General features: G+C 42.3%; 1 pseudogene; it reads right to left on the bottom strand.

Moving 5' to 3' along the window:
* Positions 1-2,328, bottom strand: part of LOC102876619 — a 177,775-nt pseudogene extending 175,447 nt beyond the window's left edge.
* Between the last annotated feature and the right edge of the window lie 3,672 nt (positions 2,329-6,000).

The raw sequence follows: 6,000 nt of genomic DNA on the forward strand, positions 1-6,000 counted from the left end.
CTTGTCAGGTGTCACAAGATGGTGTGGAAGAAAGTAAAGAAATGAAAAGAGGACTATTTATTTTAAAAAGCACAGAAACTCAAAACGAAAAAAGACTGACGACAATTAAAAAAAGAGACAACACTGAATCTTCAGCTTTTCCACATACTGACTCTCCAAAGGACATTATTTTCCCTCTCAGATATGTGCGAATTTAAAAACTTGTATCAATATTAACATTGAACACGACATTGTGCTCATGTGAAACCTATACTTGGACCAACAAGCAGTCATCAAAACAGAGCAAGGAAACACTGCATGGTTCAAAATCAAGAAAGGAGTGCATCAGGGAATGTGTCCTGTCTCCATACCTTTTCAATTTACCTGTGTAAGAGATGTCACAAGAGATGTATAAGACTGGACTTTCCGAGGAGGAATATGGTATTGGGTTTAGAGAAGAGTCATCAACAACTTGCAATACACAGATGGTACACCCTGAGGTGGACCTCAAGTGCTTGCTGCAGAAGATCAAGAACTACAGTCTTCGATATGGATTGAAGTTCAGCATCAAGAAAACAAAGATTCTCACCACTGGGACATTTGGAAGTACCCTGATAGATGGAGAAGATTGAGATTGTTAACAATTTCAGCTTGCTTGGTTTCACAATTAATACTCATGGCACTAGTGGTCAGGCAATCAAAAGACAAATCGCATTAGGAAATTCTGCTGTCAGGGACCTCTCCAGAGTGCTGAAGAGCAACGATGTCAGTCTAGAGAGTAAAGTGTGTCTGATCCAGGCCATGGTCTTCACAATTACTTGCTATGCACCAGAGAACTGGACGACGACTCAGGATGACAGAAGAAGAACCGATACGTTTGAGTTGTGGCGCTGGAGAAGAGTATTGAGCTTACTGTGGACTGCCAAGAGAACTAGCAGGTCTGTCCTAGAGAGTGTGAAACCAGGCTGCTCCTTAGAGGCAAGGGTTTTGAAGCTCCATGTCACATACTTTGGGCACATAGTCAGGAGGGACCAGTCCTTGGAGAACATCATCCTTGAAAGGGTAGAAGTGCAGCACAGGAGAGAAAGACCCCAGATAAGATGGATTGACTTAGTGACTGGGGTAATAGGAGGGGTAGGCGTGTAGAGACAGGGAGTTTGGCTCAGGATAGGGCAGTGTTCAGAGCTATTGTCTATAGGTTGCTATGAGTCACAGTTGACTAGACACCACACAACAAAAACAATAACCCACAAAACAGGTTGCTGACAGAAAAGGGTGTACTACTCTCAGATTACCAGGTAGGCAATTACATGTTGTTACAAATAAAACAGCTAAACTTCCAAATTACCAGTCTAGCTGAAAAACCAGATTTACTTCGAGTTTGTGGCATAAGCAAATAGACTTAAAGGATGAGATTTAACAAGGTCTAAATCAAATTAAGGCCTCATCTTGACCAAAAGGAAGGAAATAATGTACATGAGAAGTGATAGAAAGAAGATCCTAAGTGAATTTCAGAATAAACAGCAAGTGGTAGCCAGGTTCTACTTGCTGTTACGTAGCACTGAGTTGGAACCGATCCATAGCTGACCATCTGGTGGGTTTTGCGAGGTGGTGCAGTGCTTCAGAGAAGATCACCCATGCTTCTCTCGTGAATTAGAGCAAGATACCTTTGGGGTTGCAGTGCAGGTTCTCCAGTGGGCCACCAGAGCCCTACTACTGGTCTCATGTTATTAGACACTAAGGCGGGAATAAATAAAACTGCTCTTCTGGTGTTAAGATAAATTATGTATATTGCACTGAAACAGATGAGGGAGAGAACTGTTTAAAAAGTATCTGTGATTAGGTATTATTGTCGTGACAAAAATCCAGAACAAAGGCTGCATAGTGGAGTGGACTTAGTATTTTCCCTCTTTCTCTCTTTGTCCAGTGCATTCTCTACTCTTGTAGGCCCTGTGTCCAAAAATAGGTTTAGACTTTTTTTCACTTCTTTGCAACACCATCTTCCTCCTTGTTGAGTCAAATTCTTAACATCTCCTCGTATTCAGCTACTAGGGCTCACCACTTGGTTTTCCACTTCCACCCTTGACACTCTCTACTTGATCCTCTCAATATTGCCAAGAAAGCTTTTCTTAATGTAAGAAAGTTTATTGTGATATTCTCCGTGGGATTTCCCTTCAAAAGGTAACTTAGAATGGAGATTCCAATAGCTCTCTTGTCCCTTTCTGGGGTTACTTTGGCTGCAAAGAGTTCTCCCACATCCAACGATGGGTCAGTTGCACAGTCTGAAGTTCCAACCACCTCAGCTCCACTGGAATGATTCTGGAGGACCACTTTCACTCGGCTACCCATTTTGATATCGAAGCTCAGGCTATCATGGGCCCAAACACCAGCCCCCTTTCTCTCCTTACCCAATCCTTCTTCCCTCCACTTTTCTCACAGATGTTTTAACCCTAAAATAAACATTCTGCCTCAACAACCTACGTGAGAAAGTCTCGGATTCCATCCTCGGTATGCACTCTGCAACAGGAGTTCTTCCTTCTTGATTCCTGCAACTGTCTATGTGAGTCCTGTCGACCTGGTCAGATTCTTCCCTAGGCTCTCTCACACTGTACTCACATTGGCCTCTCTGCATTCGAGCTCACCAAACTCTTGTACACCCTAGGATTTTTATCCTTGGAATACAAAAAAATATGCCTCCATTGTCACAATCGACATACCAAGGACTATCGATTACAGGCTAAAGATCACACATTTCCTCGTCAGTTCTAAGCTTCTTACATAGCTCACTAGCTCTTGGAAGATTTTTATCTTATCCCTAGCACCTGGCAGAAAGCTTGCCTCCCAGATGACACCCAATAAATAAAATGTGCAGTAGCTGAATCCATTTACCTAGTAGCAACTACTAAAATGTAGGATTGGCTCACTATCGAAAAGGGAACCCTCAAAACAGCCCTTCAGTCAGAACCAAAGCCAGGCCGCAGTTGTGCAAAAGAGCAGCCAGCAGCCAGGAGGCCATGGAGAGAGAAAACTGACCACTGCCTTAAAGCCGAAGTCGGGAATTTAGCAAACCAATGACTCATGTCCAAGGATGTAGAGCAGTGCTTAGGGTGGTTGTTTCAAAACTGGCTTATGACAGAGCAGAAACTCTTTGACTAGATAGGTTTCTTCTGAATCATTTTTTATGCCTTTGAGCTGTGGTTCTGGAGAAGATTGTTGAAAGTTTCATGGACTGCTAGGAGGACAAGCAAGTTCATCATGGAGAGCGTGAAGCCAGGTTGCCCCTTGGAGGCAAGGATTCTGAAGCTTCATCTGACATAATTTGGACATGTTGCAAGGACGGACCAGTCCTTGGAGAGGGACGTCATGCTTGGGAGGTTGGAGGGACAGTGCAGGAGGGGAAGACCCTCAATAGGATGGATTGATTCAGTCACTGTGGTAATGGGGTAGGTGTGTCTGAGACAGTGAAATTGCCACAGGACAGAGTAAGGTTTAGGGCTGTTGTACACTGTGTCACTGAGTCGCAGGTGACTCAACGGCACATAACAACAACAGCATTGAATCTATATGCACAAGTAGATCCAAAGGTGAGCAATTATTTTACTCTATCTAACTATATTATAGAGTCCTGACGGTACAGTGTACATTGGACCACTGACTTAATGGTCCACAGTTCAAATCCTCTAGTCTCCCCAAGGGAGAAAGGTAAGTAGTTTCTTCCTGTAAAGATTTACAGACTTAGAAACCTGATAGAAGGGAGACATACTGCTTTGGGCAAGTCCATTGTCAGGGACCTCTCCTAAATACTGAAGATCAACAAAGTCAGTTTGAAGATTAACATGCACCTGATTCAAGTCATGGTCTTTTCCATTCTTTGCTATGCCTTTGAGATCTGGACTGTGAATAAGGATGACAGAAGAAGAATTGATGTCTTGAGTTGTGGTATTGAAGGAGAGTACTAAATATCCTGTGGACTGCCAAAAGAACAAACAAGTACGTCTTAGAGAAAAAGTATAACCTTGGAGGCAAGAGTGGACAAACTTTCTCTCTCATACTTTGGACGTGTTGCTAGGGAGAAGCTGTCCCTTGGAAAAGTATACTATGCTGGGAAGGGTGGAGAGTCAGTGAACGAATGACCCCCAATGAGATGTGTAGACATGGTGATTGCAGCAAAGGGCTCAAGTGTCTCCGAGATGGTAAGGATGGCAGAGGGTAAGACAGGGTTTAGATCTGATGTTCATAGAATCGCTTTGAAGTGTACTCAACTTGACAGCACATAACAACAACAATGATTAGAACTGACTAAACATCAGGGGGCTTGATGTTGGTTTTTATTAATAATATAGTCTCTTTATTTCATCTCAAGGCTCTTCATGTATTGTTATTCCTCTTTCAATCGGGGATCTCTATCAACAAGTCCCTGACATTTAGACGTTGATGTAAAAAGGTAGAGTTAATTAAGCTTGGCTGCACCTCCCTGAAGTTACCGCCTTTCAAAACAACCTTCTTCTTAGAAAGCATGAGCCAAATAAGCACAGTGATTTAAATAACCAAAAAGTTCAAGCAAAATAAATGATCCATTTGGACCCACAAATCTCTTACTGACTTGGTAGGAGGCTGCCACGACCAAGAGAATTTCTACCAAGATAACTTGTCCTTAACAACGAGTAATCTATTCATCATGGAATCTAAGAACTGAGATACATAGATACTTTAAATGACTCTAAAACATTTCTTAGCGATATGAGGAACCTGAAGAACAACATAAAAAAAGCAGGGCATAGAATCTGGAGAGAGAAAAAGGCTAACAAATCTCCCCAAGACAAGCAAGAACTTAATTATCACCTTTGCTGAGATCCAAACACCCAGGTTCTTGTTTAAAGGAGACTTACTCCTCCCCGTAGCATATTTTCATGACTGCCCTTGTGTTTGTGACTGAAGATTAAAAACTAAATATTACTCGACATGTTTTCGTATGACGACACAGAGTGGCTGGGGCCTGGCTGTAGACGCGGACATGCCTGCCAACCTCCTTTCCCCTGCCAAAATATAGCTTCAATAAGCACACATAAATTTTATTTTTAATAAATAACCACAAAATGGTTTCATAAACAGACTAAACTGTGGATAATTGTAGCTTGCATGAATACGTGTTACAGTCTCAGTAAACAGAAGCTACACAGTCTGAAGCTGGCACACCCCATCTCCATCTTATGGACTGATGGCTAACCAGCTCACGCTGGAACAGGCCAGTGATTTTCTTGGGAAAAGGGCCGACATCCTAAGTACGTGGGCTCCTGCCTTCCTGCAGCGGCCCTTCTGTTCGTCTGCAGACATGGGCTTGTCAGAGGTCAGAGTATTTCAAAGGAGAGCTGAGGTCTCTACTTGCTGTCCCAAAAGGGTCTCTGTGGCAAGAAAATTCTTTGTACCTTGACCAACACATGGACACCTAAGATGGCTTTAAGTGAATAAACGGAGGCATGGGGGGGGGGGGAATACTGACATGATGAGGACGAATCAGTGAGAATAAACTGTTCTTCCTAACTTTTTATTTTGAATACATATTTTTAAATTTCTTTTTCAATTTAATGAACATTTACAGAGACTATGGATTTCCATTAATTCATCGTTGCATTTTTCTCCCTTCCCACTCCTCCCCACCCAATTCACTCTTCTCTTTGAAAAAGTAAAAGAAAAATTCTTTCATTGCTATACAATCTCTCTTCCTATCTAACTTTTCTTGGAATGTACGTCTCTTCTACTCAAAAGATCTTTTTGGAAGTGTGTGTTGGACTTCACTCTGTTGGTAGTCATTCTTTCATTTTTGTCTTTTAGTAAGTACATCAATTAGTTCCTGTTGTTGTAGTTGTTATGTCATTATGTGCCACTGAGTCACGACTCCTAGTGAACATCTGTATAACAGCTCTGAGCCCTGCCATATCCTGAGCCAATCTCACTGACTCTAACACACCTGCCCCCATCATCCCAGTTACTGTGTCAATCCATCTCATCTGAAGTAGTTTA

The sequence above is a fragment of the Elephantulus edwardii genome, unplaced genomic scaffold, assembly GCF_000299155.1.
Source record: "Elephantulus edwardii isolate Elephantulus edwardi_28Jun2011 unplaced genomic scaffold, EleEdw1.0 scaffold00087, whole genome shotgun sequence".
NCBI classification, from domain to species: Eukaryota; Metazoa; Chordata; class Mammalia; order Macroscelidea; family Macroscelididae; genus Elephantulus; species Elephantulus edwardii.